We start from the raw sequence: 18,863 nt of genomic DNA, 5'->3' as shown, positions 1-18,863 counted from the left end.
AGAGTATATGCAACGTACAGATGGTTAGGAGTGTTCTGAGACATTTCCTCAGAAGAACCTTTGTCCCCATGTGAAAGCATTATTTTAGTGGCACCAACTGTCACCAGACCCTCTCAAGTGCAAAAACTCAACAAGTACCTACATACATCAGGCACAATGTTACAGTAGGTATGTAACTTCTTATTTAAATAGAAACGTTTACTCTGCTGACTTTTCATCACTAACAGAACCCCCCAAAGTGCTAAAGTGGTTTTTTTTTGGACTCGCCAGAACACAAGAATCTAGGAGTAACTGTGAGAAGGTCAACTGTTTGTTTGCACAAAGAGAAAGGTGGTAAACTCTGGGGGCCAGAGGGAGCTAATCACTTTGTGACCCCTGGATATGGTATGAGAATGGCCCCCATAGCTACCACAGCCGTTTCTTCGTAGCGTCTGGGATGCAGAAAGCCCCTAGTGTGGTGGAAAGACCACCGGCTGGTAAGGGGATATGTTAATATGTGTTTCTACTTCGTCAAATCATAGTACAAAAACGCCTAGGCTTTTCTGTGGTGTGGTGTATTGTACCCTTGCCAGGAGTATTCAGCCCTTAGTCTGCTGGAAGAAAGAAAATGGAGGTAGATAAGAGGATGAGAAAGTGGACAAGTTATGCTACAAACACAGGGATGCTTCATATTGAGGGAGAACAAGGCTAGTCCGCTAGTCCCAACGCACAACACTGGATCCCTATGGAGTACACCCTGAGAAAAGTGGCTCCAGACTATTGGCCTGATTTACAAAAACACTTTTGAAAGGTAAAACCCCATTGCAAAAGGCTTTGTAAATCAGTCCCTATGTGTTTTACGTAGGCAACTATAGTACATTACTTGAAACATACCCTGAGCCCTGTCCATGAGTCTATACATAGTGCTTAATTTGGGGGTAGGGCAGGGGGGGTGTTTGCCAGAGCCCTTGAACTTATTTCTGAGCTCTGTCACTTATTGTTTCATAAACAGTTCAACTATGATGCGCTGTTTATATGTCAGTCAGTTGTAGTCAAACAATAAGCAACAACTGTGAGAGCTACGCTGGCAAAGCGTTGCTAGTTATCCCGTTTCATGAATATAATATGCCGGAAGGTGACGGAACAGGGCATTTGTTCTGGTCTTGCCAGCACGTTGGGCTAATCAGTCTCCATCACATTGGTACTGCTCTGCCTTTGGTAATATTGCTGCTGATCTCATATTAGTAATAACTGGCAGCAATGATGGAGAAGAGCAGGTGGCTCGAGAATGTGGTGGAGGCAGCAGCCAGGCAGCCATGGTACCGGGTACAGCTCACTAGTTCGGCGGTGAGGGAGGCATGCACACTGCTGCACCTCTGCAGCCGGAGGAACTCAGTTGACGAATGCAGAGCCTTGTTAAACTGGGCACTTCCCCTTTTCCTTCTGGTATGAAGCCAGCATGGGGTGCACCAATAAGCAGGCGGGTGCCAGGCTGCCAACTCATTGAGTTTTAAACACACAGTGACACAGGACTGCGAGCGGCGCTGCACAGTATCCAGTGCAGTTAGTGGGGCAGAGGGGCACCAGGCACAGAGGAAAATAAAAGGACAATACCAGTCAACAGCACCAGCAGAGTGGCAGGGCCAGGGAAACGGCCATTGCCAAAGAGGAGTGTCTGTGCTGACTGCCGACTTCTAGAAGAAGTCCTTGCCTCTTTACTATTGGATGAAAAGATAAGAATCACATGACTTTACTCACCTAACTTCAGCTCGTCTGTAATAATCTAACTGTAACAAATGTAACATATGTATCTGTAAGTATTGCTTCTTGTATCATTTATACCTGTAAGTAATGTGCTCATTTAACTGTAATGAATGCGGCTTGTATCATATGTACCTGTACGAAATGCGCCCAGATGCCCCAGGGCTCGGTGAACTATATAAACAAACAAATAAATAAATAAATCACTTTTCTCTATTTTTTATGTTCAACCTGCCACCTAGAGACTGACAGGAAATTGATAATGAGGATGATTGTTTTAAAGAAGCAGTAAACAGTTAAACATTTGACCTCTAATTTCAGGACACAACTACTATCTTATGTTATTTTGACTGGTAAATTGCACATCTGCCACGGGTGACGCACACATCACCCACAATGAGCTGCTGGCTCATTCCAACCCCAAATATGTTGACACTGTTGGAGGCAGCAGTGGATGGTGACCTGCCGTCACAGGCATGCTTACAAATATTTGTGCCATGGCACCTATTATTATTTACAATTGAGGCACTGCATTCATGGAACGAGAGTGCAGAGTTAATGCATGCAGAGTGTGCAATCTACGGCAGGAATCCTGTCCTGGACACATAAATAGGAACACATTATTTACCTTAGATGATGTTCTTTCTTAGGGATCAGTCCATCCTCCCACAGACTCCTCGCCTTAGAAATATCCTCCAGGTACAAATCTGACTTTAGGACCTTTACCGGCCACCAGGAGGTGCACTGTGGCTCCACCTGGTGCCAATAACTCCAGGTTGCGACTTCATGGGGAGTATTTATGGTGCTAGTTGCACCCAGGACCTTAGTTTCCTTTTCTGCAAACAACCAAATAATGCTTTGGAGCACGACCACTTCCAGCATTTTTGATCTGAGTCATGTCTGCCATGAAAACCTCGGGTTATGAGCCATTCTTAGACTGCGGGAAGCCCACAATGGTATTGGACCTGCACTGGCGTTGTGTTTGTTGCTTGGGCCTGGATCACAAAACCAAACCTAATGAGTGTGGCTCTTGCCTGTCAATGCACCCTAATGCCATTTGGGACTGAGGTAACACTGCCACTTTACTTCAAAGAATCGGCGGTATTACCATCTGGTAATACCGCCAGAGGTAATACCAGCAAAAATCCCTAATGGAGTCCTATGGAATGCCAAACCACCACTTGTAAGCTGGCGGTATTACCTCCAGTGGTAATACTGCCTGACCAAGTGGCAATATCAGTAATTCCATTTGCCGGTATTCCAGCGGATTTCATGACAGGTCCCTATTTAACCAGCAGAAGGCAGCCTATTATACTGCCCAGAGTGCCTCCTGGACCATGGGCCTCATTATAACTTTAACCTACCTCCCCGGCACCTTACTGTCAAAAATGGCTGGTATCTCCCATTGGAGTCCTATTGTACTCAGTGAATGGGGATTAACACTGTTAACCCGGCACTCAGAATTCAGCGATAATACCTCCAGAACGAGTGCCGGTAACAGTATTACCATTTGTCGGTATCCTGACGGATTCACTGCCAGGATTCTGGCAAGGCCGTAATGAGCCCCCATGTCTTCCGCCAGATTCACAACATGGTCCTTCTAGAGCTTGATGTTTTCAGGATTCACAACAGGTTAAATGGGTATTCCACCACATCCATATGCAAGTTTCCTGTCTGCACTCTGCAATGTGGAGTTAGGCACAAAGGTGAACCAGTCTTCGTATTACTCTGATGTTTTGTCTTGTTTGGTAAGTTTTAAATCTTTCTTCCACAGTAATACTAAATTCTGCAAAGTCGTTCTTAGTGCAACTCACTGTGTTAAAGGCTCGTGGTTTTGCTTCTGGTGCTGCTTTGACTCCACGTGAGCATGTTGGTAAACTGAGTCACAGAACTCAGAAGCGTGCAGGGCTTCATTGGAGAAGGGTATTTCATTGGGGTCAGCGAGCTAGTGGGATTCCTCTCATCCACTCTCTGGGAGGCACATCAGGTAGCGGGCAGACCAGCCAATTCCCCAGTGGCTCACTTCCCCCGCACATCAAGATGGAGAGTTCAGATAACCCTATTGTATCAACAAAAGGAAGGTCTCTAGACCTTATAAGGACTGTGTATCAGATAGTAAATCATGCAGCAGCTAGCAGGATATGTTTTAACACATCCATATAATTCAGACATCAAAACAGTTTATTATGCAATATAACAATGCAATCACTTTTTTTAAAAATTCATAAACACTTTTTAAAAAACTTTATCATCAGTGTTTCACATCTGATGGTACAAAACATCGATGTTGACTTCTATTTGAGACCGTTTGTCTCAAAAATGAAAAGTTATGTGCAAGATACCCGTGATGCCATTTCCAAAATCGAAGGTTTACATTTTGATCCATCTGGCAATGTACTAGTGTGCCTAGACATACAGTCCCTGTATACTAACATCTCCCAAAGGGAAACCTTAGAAGTTGTAGAAAAAACTCCTTTTTAGCTCTCAAAAATAACTTATTCCAATTCATGGGCCAATATTATGTACAGATTGAAGGAACTGCCATGGGAGCCGCTGTGGCACCAAATCTGGCCAATTTGTATGTCAACATGTTCGAACAAACAGTGGTGTATTCTCAATGTGAACTCCTACAAGGCCAAATTAATTACATGGCTAAAATACATTGACGATGTATTCATGTATGGCAAGGGAGCATAGATTAAGCTAATGTTTTTTGACATGGCTTAAGACCCAAAACAGATACTTGAAACTATCTGGATGTGATTTGATGATATTTCGTGAACAGGGATCTTTATTGGTAAATCCCTGTTAAAGCCACAGACAAAAATGGGTTACTCCATTACAATAGTCACCATGCACGACATGTAAAGGATAACCTCCCCTTTGGACAAGTTATACGTTTTAAGCGCAATAGTAGTACCTGGGGAGGCTAACAAGAAAGGAGCTAATATGCTAATTGAGAAATTAAAATCATGAGGCTACCCATCAAGAGCAGTAAAACCGACAGCTAAACGAGCATGTAATGATAACAGAGAGGTTCTATTTAAAAAAAAGATCCACGCCGACAACAAGAAAGAGAACCCCCTAGTGTTTGTTAGCACTTTCAGTAACTTATCTTACAAAGTTAAGAATATCATCAAGAAAAATTGGAGAAAGGTGATGAATACACCACCCCTTCATGGCCTTCAAGAAGAGTACTAGTATATGGAATATCATCATGAAGAATGAGATACAAACTGAGAATAGTAACAGGCAGACACTGTGTACCCTATGGGGTCTACCGCGTGTTACTAGATTTCATCCATGTGGACAATGTATCATGTATCATCAAACCAAAAAAAAGGGTCTGTGAATTTGGGGTTAGCTAGAGAATGGCAGCTCAGAGAACAAACCAATTGTAATACTGCGAAATGTGGTTTATATAATTAGGTGCCCCTGTGAATTTATATATATATTGGTAAGACTAACCGTAATGCAAGACAAGGATGATTGTGCATAGGAGTTTCTTAAAAAGGAGAATTGAACAAGCAAACTTAGTCAAACATTTTATAGAAAAGAAACATGAATTCACCAAATTTGAATGGGTGATTTTAAAGCAGGTGCGAGGGAAATCAAGGGAGGATATTAAAAAGAAACAAGTTATCCTGGAACAAAAACTGATTTTCTTGACCAAAAGCACATTGTGGGTCTTAATGAAGGGATTGAGTGGCATAATATTAAGTATAACATCCCATTCCTTGGGATGTATTTACCTTGAAGTCTGTAACAGCGACTCTGAGGTTTCTATTCTGCAATTTAACTGTAACCAGGTATTGTAATGTTTGATTACACGCACATTTGTGAATCTTTGAATGTTTTGGTTGAACACCATAATACATTAGATTGTAGAATGTAGAAACTCCCTGCAATAGTAAGAGTGGGACACATCCCAAGACATGGTCGAGTGGCGTTAGAATGGGTATCACAAGTTCACTATGTAGTTATTTTTGAAAATTAAAAAAAAGGACCACACTAACCACAATTCTGAGTGTAGCAGGAGTTATTATCCTTTTCCTTCAAGACACGTGTAGAGTAAAACACCCGCCCGCTGCAAATCGGTGCCCACGTGATATCACGTACACAAAGACGTGATATGGTAACGTCCACGGGCTCGATACCAATGCAGATATCGTATCCAGCTCTAGAACATGGTAATTTGCACTAGAGCTTAGTAGCCTGGTTGTAGGTAATATCTTATTCTTTACTATAGTTCCAATCATTGTGACATTTTACCAATTACTATTGGAATTAAATACCAAGTTTGTCTTGCTTATAGCTTACCCACGATTGACTGTGAATGGGTGTTTTCTTCCAGAGGCATATCAGTCAGAGTCAAAAATGACCTCATAACGCAAGTATGTGACAGGCGATTTTGTCCCTATTAACTTATGCAATTACATAGAATGAGGGGCTGATTTCAATCTCCTGTTTGTTTCAGTGCCTTTTTATTCAATGAAGAACTAGTGTGTTGCTCATGGAATGTTGGTTTATGAGGACTCGTCTATCCCTGCCTTCATTTACCAAGAAGGTAAGGTTCTTTTAGATATCGGTGAGTCATATTGTCCCTGTGTTAAGAGGATAACAACAGGGGATTACAATGAGATGAATTTCTTTGTAGGAGAGGAGCAGGAACATTAACTGTGATTGAGAAACAGCCAGAGCAAAATTCAGAATTGCCTTTTGGTGAAAACCGGAAAACAGAGACACCATACAGGTAGATGATAAACAGTCTACTTGTTACCCTTGGGGTGTAGTTTTTTTCTCTCTCTATATATGTTCTAGATAAATATATGAATATATGTTTATCAATTGTTTATCCATTACTATAGGTATCTGCAGGCAAACTACATGAGAAAGAATAGAGGAATCCATCGCAAGTCCTTAAAAACCAGTGGAAGTTGATACCAGTCACTTTTATAAAACATACACAGCCCCTGATGAATGATATGATATGATATGGCATTTATAACACGCCTATACAAGTGTTTCAAGGCGCGAATGTCCAGCATATCATAGCCATTGAGGACAGAAACATATAAGTAGGGCAAAAGATTATCATAGTTTGCAATTTAGGGTCAGAGGACCTACACTATGGGTAATTAGGTAATAGTGACTTGATTTTGGAGATCTGACTATCAATGTTTTGTACCATCAGATGTGGAACACTGATGTAAAGGTTTTTAAAAATGCTGCATGTATTAATATCTGATAAACAGTCCTTATATGTTCTAGCAACCTTCCTTTTGTTGATACAATATTGTCTTCCGACTGAGTAGGAAGGTTTTACACCTCCATTGGGCTGTACTCTGATGAGATTTGAGAGTTCAGATAACCCACCACATTCCCCTTGCCTTTCTGCGAGGCTCTCCCTTAGTGTACGATGGGGAACCTACTTAGACCAATGCATTACGTGTTGTATTTGACCTTTACCTTGGACTACTTTGAAGGTATAGAGCTGTAATGCAAGAAACATATGAATGACCTTTGCATTTGAGTATATCTGCCTGCCCAGCCATACTTTCGAGAGTGGTCAGTTCTTATGTGGAATTTCCTTCCTTCGAGATAATATTTTAATGATTCTATGGCCCACTTGATGGCAAGAGCCTCCAACTCTATGGTGACAATTATGGTTGTGAGGGAAACGTTTCCAAATTGTATAGGGGTTTCTTTCCATCATATTTTTGTGACAAAACAGCGTCTTGCCTTACTTTGGAATCAATTGTATGTCTGCAGAATAAAGGGTTTAGTGAAGTTAGGTATTTGTAGCAATGGTGGGCCCAGGGGGTTGCATGAGCAATATTTAAACTGGTGTGGCGAGTTGAGGGAACTCTTCACTCTTCCTTATGGGGAGAGCAAACCAGAGCAGAAAGTGCTGATCTAGCCAATACCGATGTGCCTTCTCAAGGGTGGTTAGAAATTGATATCCATGACTCTGCCTTAAATCCTTCAATGTACTAAATGTATCTCTGTGGGACTACATGTCCCAAAAACGTCTTACCACTAAGTAGGAAACCATGGCACAGATCTTCAGCCTCACAAAACTTGCCAAGCACTAAATATGAAAAATCTTAACTATGGTCAGAGAAACTGCGGACTGGATTTCAAAACAGATCTGGTCCTTATTACGAGATTGTTAGTACCAGCAATCTCGGCTTACTGTTTCCCGCGCCCGATATGCCGGTATTACCCACATATTACAGGCAGCAGCGGAACGTTAAGTTCCCATTCCCATGGAGTCCAATATGACTCCCTGGGATGAGAATGACTGAAGCCAGTGCTTCAGTGAATTCTCTGCCGGTAGGGGCTTGAACTACTGGCAGGCCAGGCCTACTGTTTGTTCCCTGTCCCTACCGGCATACTCGGAGTAATCCGGTCCGGAAAAAATGCCAGAGCCGGTAGTTCCAGACGTTTTACCAGCATTTTTTCCGGACCGGGTAATTTGTAATGAGGCCCAGAGTGTTTGATACGACACAAAGCCATGGCCTGTTGGCATGGAGAGAAAGGATGCTTACCTCACAGTCCCACTGGGGAGTAACTCTAAGAGTGAGAATACCAGAGGAAACAGATATGTTATTCAATGTTGCCTTGGTACAAAGGTGGACTCTGCAGGACAGGCGTTCTGACTTCCTTGCTGCCTGTAAGGTAAACCTGCAACATTGGATGAGGGCTGGAAAAGACAGGTGAAGTATCTTGGAGGCCTGGAAGGAGAAAATTATTCAAGTGATTGGACAGACAACACACCTTCCATCTCAAACCGATGGGGAGGTTAAATAGAGGAGTTGAGCACACAGAAATAGGGTATTATAATATTAGGTGCCAGAATAGGACCTGGACTAGGCAGCAAGACATAACTATTTTCCCAGAGCCAAGTTCCAAGAAAAAGAAGTTATGAGCTATTTCTTACTTTATTTTTAGTAAACCGCCTTGTTGGACTCGGTGCTACCGGTATGACGGAAACACCAGCAAAAGTAAGCAATGCTTGTGTTTCCGTTTAAAAAACTGATGTAAAACTGTGCCCGGCAGGCAAATAACTCAAACACTTTCAACGGAGCAACCAATGGGGGTAACACCGGCAACGGAAACACTGGGACCGGAAACAGTGTCATCGTAGACACTGGAAGCTTGCTGGCAGCCATTTGGAAAAATACAATTCATATCAAATCGCCCACTTCCTGTAGCCATCCACTCACTGAAACACTGGCATCATGTCAGGAGCATCCAAGGCACATGTCCCAGAGGTCCGTCAGAGGAAGCCACCCTTTTAGAGACAGAATTAACTGGCTTAACAGACACAATTGTGGCAAATGCTGAAGAACCTTTTGCCACTGACCACAGGCAAACAAGCCAATGGAGAATGTCGGCAATATGGGAGGAGATGGCCCAGATGTTGTCCACTGTGGGCCATGTACCCCGCATTCCTAAAGATTGCCATAAGCGGTGGGACGACTTCCGCCTCAGAGTGCAGAGCCTGCTTTCAGCCCACAGGAGAGAATCCCTAGCAACCGAAGGCGGGACAGCCTCCACAATTAAACACATGTCATGTAAGGAGACATGCAGCACAGTGCTGCACCTCAAAGGCATCAAGGGAGAAGGAGCAGCGGAGGCCGGTGCAGGGACTCAAGCACAGGGTGGTGAGTACAACGAGCCACATCAAAACAATAAAACTGAGTTCACAGTGAAATGCACCGCACACACCATAGAGTCGGGTCCAACTGCATGACACCAGAACACAACCACTACAGGAAATGGGCCATAATCTTATCTTATCTTACGGCACTTACATAGCGCATCATACACCTGAGGGCATTGTGGCGCTGCAATAACAGCCAGGGGGTCTGTCGGAGAGGAAATCAAATGAATAGAAGAGTCTTCAGAAGACAACAAAAGGAAAAATGATCCTTAGTGGCACGTAGTACCCAAGGAAGACCATTACACTTCTTAGCCGCGACCACAGGGAAGGAATGAACCCCCCACCCCCATATGAGCTGGACCCGATGAACTTGGATAACAAGAGAATCTTGAAACTGCAGGGGGCAATTAGGCACATACAGGCATAGTTTAAGCTGTAAATATTCCAGCCCAGAGCCATAGAAAGCCGATGTACTATACACATGACCTTGAACTGGACTCGTTGTGCAATCTAAGAACAGGAGAAATATGGTTACGGAAAGAAGTATGGGCTAACACCCTAGCTGCAGCATTGTGTAGAAGCAGGAGGCGGCACATTAAGTAGAGTGGCTGAGTCAAATAGAGAGAATTACAGTAGACGATTGTGCTAAGCACAAACGGAGCTACTGCAGGGGCATGGAGCCTACAGGGGAGATGTGCTAAGCACAAACAGAGCTACTGCCGGGGCATGAAACATAGAGGCAGCAATTTCCGCAAATCCCTGAGTTTATGATGACCCGCTTTGCACACCGATGGAATTTGCGCTTCAAGAGACAGGGAGGACGAGAGCCTAATAGCTAAATCCCTAACAGATACCACAGGTGTGGGGAACACACCCAACGACGAGGGCCAAAAAGAGGGTCTCCACAGAGAAAAAGCAGAGGGTGGGCCCACCAACAGAACCTCTGACTTGTCCCCGATTAACTTCAGCACGTTGTCACTAATCCACTGACCCACATCCTCTAGGCACCCACACAGCTGAGCAGCTGGACCAGGGGAAGGCAGGCCCAGCCAAAAGATTATCTGGGTATCATCAGCATACGAGTAGCACCAGGCACTGCGAAGCTGGGTGTATATGTTGAATAAAGTGGAGGACAATGCAGACCCCTGAGGAACACCACATGATAGTGGAAGAGGAGAAGAAGAAAACGGAGGGAGTGACAGAGATTGGGCCCGCTCCAATAGAAAAGCCCTGAACCAGCCGAGCACCTTCCCAGCAAACCCAGCCCCAGCCAGGTGTTCAAGCATAGATCTAATAATATCAACGCCCCCCACTCCACCCTGATCAGAGAGACATGCTAGGTCATCTATAACAGCCACCAGCACGCTCTCTGTGCCACGGCCAGGGCAGAAGCCTGATTAAAGAGGATGGAAAAGTGAGAAGATTCCAAAAACAGAGTAAGACATGGTGAGATCAAAGATTCAAGTAATTTTGTTCAAAAAGGCAATAGAGAAATAGACCGAAAGTTAGACAGTACGGTAGAATCCAGTGAGGGTTTCTTTAGGAGAGTGATCACCAATGCGTGCTTGGGAACATAAGGAATCGTACCCGTTATGCAAGAATGATTAATTGCCTGAGCAACCCACAACGCAATAGTAGGCGTAACATCTTAAAAGATAGCCGGCGGGATAGAATCAAGAAGGGATGCAGATTTAAGTCTAATAGTGGCCAGCATTATATCCTATTGGGAAAATGATGGAAACAATTACCATAAAACAGCCGGCTCAGATAAAGAGGGAGTGGGGGCAAATGTGCCTGTCTTCAGATCTGATAGAGTGATTTGATTGGGAATGGACACAATCTTGATCTTGAAAAAGGTAGACAGGGAATCACATAGCTCTTGAGATGGAGTGATCCCAGCTTGTTCGGTAGGAGGGGAAGAGAGGACACACATTACCTTGAATAATTCTTTGGACTGATACTTTTTTTTTTTTTAAAACATATTTTTATTGATTTATAAGTGATACAGAAAGTAAACAATCCCGCAATTCCCCGTCCCGCCTCCCCCACCCACCCTCTTCCGGAAGAATGGTCATTGTTCCAATGTACTCGGGACCGATTAAGAAGAGAATAAGTCCGTTATTTTTATGGAGTGCGGGCACCACTGTGCCATAGTCTGACTGGAGATATTCTAGCACTCCTCCCCATTCTTTTGTGAAGGAGCTACGTGTTCCATGGAGATTGTGTGTTATTTTTTCCATAGTCATTTGGGACCAGACCTTATGTAACCATGTGAACAGCATCGGTGGGTCTCTTTTTTTCCATCCCTGTGCGATTGTAGCCCAGGCCACAATGACTAGGCTCATGAAGCTTTTCCTTTGCGCCTTAGTGAGTGTATTGGCATGTTGCTCTTTGAGTCCACAGAGCCAGGTTTTCTCCGTGAAACGATCCACGTCTGGATAAATCTTCTTTAGTTCGGATATTACCTCTGACCAAAAGATTTTGACCTTAGGGCAGTCCCACCAGATGTGTCTCCACGTGCCTGCGTCTGTACAGCCTCTCCAGCAGCGGTTAGGTGTGAGTGGGTACATGCTATTTAGCCTCTCCGGGGTGTAGTGCCATTGCGTGATGATCTTGATCCACATTTCTTTGGTTTGAACTGCTCTGGTCAGTTTGGGGATATCGGCCCACAACGACTGCCACTGCTGTGTAGTGATGTCTTCCCCCAGGGTCTTTTCCCATCTTTTCATGTATGCCCACTTTATGTCTTCTCCCTGAGTATTCATGAATCTATAGAGATTGGAGACTAGTTTTCTGTCTCCTGAGTTGGTAAGGAGAAACTTTACAAAGGCGGTAAGCTCTCTTGTCGCAGCTTGTGTTATCTCTGGCGTGGTCATCCAGTGTCTGAGCTGTTCATATTTGTATCTGTCCGCGTTTGTGAGGTTCCAGAGTGACTTGCAGTCGGCAAAAGATCTCATCTCCCCATCCACGAACATCTCCCCTTTTTTCCTGCAACCAGCTTCTTCCCAGTTCCCATAAGCACCATGCTCTGTCCCCGGTGGGAATTGCCGGTTCCTACAGATTGGATTGAACGGGGCCGTTGCCGTGGTGATATTCCCTTTCCGTGTCTGCTCATCCCAGGCGTTCAGCGTGGCCCTCATGATCTCACTAATGCGCAGATTTGGATGCCTGTGCTGCTTTGGTGTCCATAATAGGTCTTCCAATGGCGTTCTTGCGACCGCCCTGTCCTGTGTCACCCAGATCGTTCGTTGATTGTCCCCTAGCCATTCTTTCAGGATCCTGAGTTGTGCCGCTTGGTAGTAGTTCTTAAAGTGTGGAAGTGCCAAGCCCCCCTTCCTGATGTTGGATGTGAGAATTGTTCTGGATACTCTGGGGGGTTTCCTGTTCCATATGAAAGATGAGACCGACTTTGCCAGGGCTCTGAAGAAGGAGTCAGGGATCCCAATCGGTAGGGATTGGAAGTAATACAGCGCTTTTGGGAGGATGTTCATTTTTATCGATTGGATTCTCCCCCACCAAGAAATATTTAGGGGATTCCACCGCTCTAAATCTTTTTGTATCCTGGCAAGGAGTGGGGATAGTTCTTTTTATACAATGCCTCTACCTTATGAGTGAGTGTTATGCCCAAATATTTTATGGCCTCCTCCGCGACCTTTAAGTCCATTTGCCCTGCTTCCCTTCTCAGAGTTTCACTGCTCCCGGCTAATATAAGGATTTCTGATTTTTTCTTATTTATTCTTAAGCCAGAAATGTTTCCAAATAGCTCTAGTAAGTGGATCGCCGCAGGGGCTGAGTGGGTTGGGTCCTCAAGTGCCAATAACATGTCATCCGCATAGGCTATTACCTTATGTTGTCTCCCCGCCATCTCGATCCCCCTGATTTGGTCTGATTCCCTAATTTTAATTAGTAGGGGTTCTAGGAATAGCGCATATAGGAGTGGTGATAGCGGGCAGCTCTGTTTCGTTCCCCTAGAGATTTCCACCCTCTCCGTAATCTCTCCATTTACCGCTATCCTTGCAGAGGGGGAGGAGTAATTGGCTTTGATCATGTTAATATATTGGTTCCCAAATCCCATGTGTGCCAGGGTTTTAAAGAGCATTGACCATTCTACACGGTCAAACGCCTTTTCGGCATCTAAAGATAGTAGCACTGCAGGGGTGCGGGAGAAGTTAATTTTCTCTGTTAGGTGGGCTAGCCTTCTCGTGTTGTCGTGTGTCTGCCTTCCCGGAATGAATCCCGATTGATCTGGGTTTATTAAGGAGGGAAGCAACGGGGAGAGCCTGGCTGCCAGGATTTTGGTGTAAATTTTTGAGTCTAGATTAATTAGGGCAATAGGTCTGTATGAGCCCGGGAGGGAGGGATCTTTCCCTTGTTTGTGAAAAACCAATATTTTTGCCTCATTCATAGATGGAGTAACATTCCCACTATCTTTGAAGGTGTTTAGTAGTCTAGTGAGGAATGGGGCGAGGATGTCTACATATTTTTTGTAGAATGGGGCTGTGAAGCCATCCGGGCCTGGTGCTTTGTTGAGAGGGAGGCTCTTTATCGCCTTCCTCACTTCACTTTCGGTTATCTGGGCCTCCAGGTCTGTTCTGGCTTCTTCTGGTATTTTCTGAAAGGGGATCGATGTCAGGAATCTATTTTGGTCAGCTTCATCCGGGTTCTCAGTGGAGTACAGATTCTGATAGAACTCCCTGAATGTGTCCCCTATATCCTCGGTGTTCGTTAGCGTATCCCTGTGTGCATTTTTGATGTTCCTGATGGTCGTCAAGTTCCGCTTCGACGAGAGCAGTCGGGCTAGATACCGGTCTGCCTTGTTGGCTTTTATGTAGTATCTCTGTTTGAGATATAGGAGAGATCTCTGGGCTTGTTTGCTACGGAGGTGTTCGAGTTGTCCCTCAGTGTGTTTGAGTGTCCTTTTTGAGTCCCTTGAGGGGTTTGCCATTAGTTCTTCCCGGATATCTGACAGCTTCTTTTCCAGCTCTGATTCCCACTGCCGTGTTTGTTTATCCCTCGTTGCTTTGAGGGCTATTAAATGGCCCCTGATTACTGCCTTACACGCCTCCCATACAGTGCTCAGGGAGACCTCCCCCGTGTCGTTATGATCAAAGAATTCTACGATTATTTCCCTTATGGATTCTCCCATCACTGGGTCTGATAATATCTCTTGTGGGAGTGTCCATCTCCAAATTCCCTTTTCCTTCCTTGGGGTCGACAGATCCATCCAGAGGGGTGCATGGTCCGACAGAGATATGGGGCCCAGCTCCATGCCTTGTATTTTGCCCAGGTTCCCCACTGACACCCAGAAGTAGTCTATTCTTGACATTGTGTTGTGAACATGTGAATAATAGGTGTATCCCTTGGTTTGACCTTTATGTTCTCTCCATGCATCACACAGATCCATACCTTCCATCCGTTTTTTCAGACGCTGTGATGGGGCGCTCTGGTGGAGGGGTCCGCCCGTGCTTCGGTCTATATGGGGGTGCCAGGCCATATTAAGGTCCCCTCCTATAATTATTTCACCCTTCGCATATCCCTCCAGCCTCCCCATTGTGTCCCTCATGAAGCCATCTTGGCCCGTGTTCGGGGCGTAAATGGAAGCCAGCGTCATAAGGGCGTTGTGTAATTTGATGTTAGCAAAGGCGTACCTTCCTTCCTTGTCAGATTTTTTGTCGATCACCCTTACTTCCACACTCCCTTTCACTGCAATCATCACTCCTGCCCTTTTTTCCGCTGCATTGGATTGTACAATTATATCGTAGCCTCTCAGGCGTATTTTCCCCCTATCTTGAGCTTTAATGTGGGTCTCCTGGAACAGCAACACATCCGCCTTTTCTTTCCTTAACATGTTCTCCACTTTTTTCCGCTTCACCGGGGAGTTCAGGCCCCTTACATTTAAAGTTACGATTCAAATCTTCCCCATTTCAGATAGACAAATTGTGCATGTGTTATGCCCGAGTTAAGTTTCTCCTTCTCACTTCCGGAAGATCTTCCCTCCCCCCCCAAACTGTAACAAGGTCCCCCAACCATTAACTTTGTTCCAACTTTGCACCCGAGGAGGGCTCGGGTACCTAAGGTAGCTCTGGCGTTCCGCCTGTCGCTCCCAGCCCTCTGTAGGCTCGAGGTTAACTTTGTGGGGAGTCCTAAACCCCACGACATTCCTTGACCTTTATGCGGGTTGTTCCGGTTCCGCGCCAGGCCAACTGAGTTTGTCGTTTACGAATTCCATCATTGGGTGCCGTTCCATATACTGCCTTCAGCTATACAGGCCTGGGCTTCTTGTGCTTTTAGATTTGCATCCTCTAATTTATTTCGCTTGACACATCCTTTCCCCCACCGTGCCGTTTTCTTTTCTGTCTGACCTTTTCCCATCCCCCCGGTCTGTTTTGTAGTTCCCCTTTCTTTCAATTCTGGTCAAAGACTCCCCTGTCTGAATGTCCATGATGCTTAGCCCCTCTTCCAAGGTGGTCACCCTCCTTTGTTTTCCCTCCCAGTCGAACAGCAGACCAAAAGGGAATGTCCATTTATATTTTATCTCTCTTGTGACCAGTTCCCTCGTGAGTGGGGCCATCTCTCTTCTCTTTAGGAGTGTTACGGCTGACAAGTCCTGATACAGCTGTATGTCTACCCCATTCATCCTGATTTGTTCCATCTGTCTCGCCCTCCGTAGTATAAGCTCTTTTTGTGGATAGGAAGACAGTGCCGCCAGGACGTCTCTGGGTCTCTCTCCTGGTGCCCCCGTGCGTTTCGGGCCTACTCTATGTATGCGGTCGATCCCCACTGCCTCCGGGTCCTGAGCATCTATGATATCCCTGAAGACCTCCTGTACCGCTTTCCTTAGATCCCTGTCCAAGACCGATTCTGGCATGTTTTTAATGCGTATATTCGATCTGCGAGACCTGTTCTCTAGGTCTTCGCACTGGATTTCCAGATTATGGGTCAGACGAACTAGGTGCTCTTGTGTTTCGCCGCTCTAAAGAGCCTCTTCTTCTGCGTTTTGCACTATTTTTTCTAGGGTGTTCGTCCTTTCTTCTAGGTTGGCAATGTCATGTTGAACTCCTTGTATTACCTGCTGCATATCCTGCTTGATTGCTGCGAACTGGTCCTGGACCTTTGACATTAGTTTATCTTGAAGTTCTTTAAACCAGGAGTGCATATCGTCTTTTGTCGGGGGTAGGCTGCCCGAGGCAGTGCCCCTCCCCTCGGACGTGTTCAAGGTCTGCAGGGAAGAGTCCTCCTGTAATCTGCTCCTAGTTGTCACTGGGGTCTCTACTGCCCACATTTGAATAAGGCTGGAGTCTTGTTTGGGGGGCTGCAGGTTCTGTAGGGATCCCCCTCCCCCTCCCCTTCGCTTTAGACATATCTTCCTCAATGAGTTCTTGCCTTTGCTTTCACCCGTGCCTTCCCCCTCTCCTGTTTTGATGGTCGGGCAAATGTCTCTTGAGAGGTGGACCTTGACGTGTCCTGCTGCGTGCTTCGCACCCCTTCTTGAGTTGCTGGTGGTTGTTGGGGGTTGCTTCGAGGGATTACTGGGGGAAAAAAAAAAAAAAAGGGGGGTAACCCTCCTAACTGTGCCGCCACCCGTATGATCGTCCCCACGGGCGCTGCAGTGTTGGGGCTCCGGACAGTGCTTCCCAGCACCTCAGTGATTGCGCCGTCCGCCTCCTCTGTGTGTCTCTGGGAGGGCCTGGCAGTGCTGCTCTAATCCTTGGCCGCCTCCAAGTAAGCGTTAAATGTGGGGGGGGGATGGTCCCTCTCCACTTCAGCTGTGTTGGGCCTTCCTGTGATTCCCGCCGCCTGTGGGGGGGGGATATGGGGACCCCCCCGGCGGTAAGCTCTCTGAGTTCGAGGGGCCCAAGGGGGAGAGCGGGGAGCACCAGGGGGGCGCCTCACCTTACTGTCCACCGGACTGGGGACTGCCGCTGGTGTCCGTCGCCTCGGGGCATCTGCTGGCGTGCGGTGCGTCACCAGGCTCTCCCCCGCGCCTCCCACGGGGTCCGGTGATGTCTGAGGGCGCCGAGTCTGTCCCTCGATGCCTCCAGCTGTATGCCCGTCCCCACGGGCGCTGCAGAGCTGGGGCTCCGGACTGTGCCTCCCCGATCCACACTGCCTGCGCCGTCCGCCTCCACCCCGTGTCTCTGGGGAGGCCTGTGTCGCTTTCACGGTGCGTAGACCAGCACCTTGTCCCGATGGGGGAGGGGGAGCTCCACTCCTCGGCGCGGCTGGGGGTAGAGGCGTCTTCCTTTTGCGGCCAGTGCCGTGAACAACACTCGGTGCTGTATGTGGGGAACGGCCGCCCTCCGGTTCGCTGCTTCTGAGGTGCTATTGAGTGGCCCGGCGGGAGCGAGACTTACGCACGTCTCCTAGCTCCGGAGGGCCTTCTTGATAATCCTGATACTTTTTTTTTTAACAATTTTTTTTATCATAGTTTCACTTGAAACTTTTTTTTACAAAACTTTACCAAAACAGCGAAACTTTCACATCACATCAACGCCATTAATACACATCACATCTTTGAAAAAATTTAGATTTCCAATCGTGATTTAGTCAACATACCTGATTGCTCTTAGCTTTCTCCTTCTAGTCCTATTAGATTGTCTAGATAGTCAATGGTTGCACATATCAACATGTAGTTGCGAGCAACAATTAATGAAGACCACCACTCTTCAATATCATTATTGCATGGAGCAAACTTCCCCAGCGTGATAGTTCGTTTAGCAATTAGCACCAGACTTTCAGCAACCAAATGATGGAGCGACTCTACGCATGTATCACAGAACCGGCAGATATTGTTAGTTGTGTTATTGTCGTGTCTTAAAAACATTTCTTTAGTCGGCAGCACATTAAGTCTCATCCGCAGAAACTTATCCCGATGATGTTTTGATGGAAAAAGTTGAAGATACTTCGGAACCTAGTTTGCTGCACGAATGTCATGGTTTTGGGTTAAACCTGATTTCAGCATCAAATGTTTTTCAATGGTCTTACTCCAATCGTATTTGCTGACCTTTCTTTTTACTGCAACATGCAATTGTCAGGGAGATAAGACTTCCTCCACTTCTGCTCCGCCTGTCTCTGTTTTAACCTAAATATTTTTAAGTCTTAATGTTTTAGTCCAGGGCCGTAGTCCATGGGAACATAAGCATTACACCCAAAATGCATGTGCACACACACATATGGGCACATGAGTACCGGTCATGTGCACAAAGAGACAACATGAATGGTCGCACATACACAAAGCACACAACTGACCAAGGTGGCGTGCGTGCTACCACGACCAATGTGCATCCATACCAAACACACATGCACGCACGCACGCATCATTGCTGTCCTGACACCCAGAAACCATGTACAGGCAGAATGTGACACAATGACGATTCTGTATATTGCAAGTCCGTTGGATGACACAGAGGTGATTAACTGCATGCCCATCTCATCCTCACAGGCACGTCCTCTG

General features: G+C 45.9%; 1 protein-coding gene across 7 annotated transcripts in view; it reads right to left on the bottom strand.

Moving 5' to 3' along the window:
• Positions 1 to 18,863, bottom strand: part of LOC138488896 (sodium channel protein type 2 subunit alpha-like) — a 1,049,646-nt gene that overhangs the window by 54,078 nt on the left and 976,705 nt on the right. The gene's annotated exons all lie outside the window — the stretch shown is intronic.

The sequence above is a fragment of the Ambystoma mexicanum genome, chromosome 9, assembly GCF_040938575.1.
Source record: "Ambystoma mexicanum isolate Mex_15411 chromosome 9, UKY_AmexF1_1, whole genome shotgun sequence".
NCBI lineage: Eukaryota > Metazoa > Chordata > Amphibia > Caudata > Ambystomatidae > Ambystoma > Ambystoma mexicanum.
Note: the sequence above shows the minus strand (reverse complement) of the source record. Positions and strands in the feature narration are given on the sequence as shown.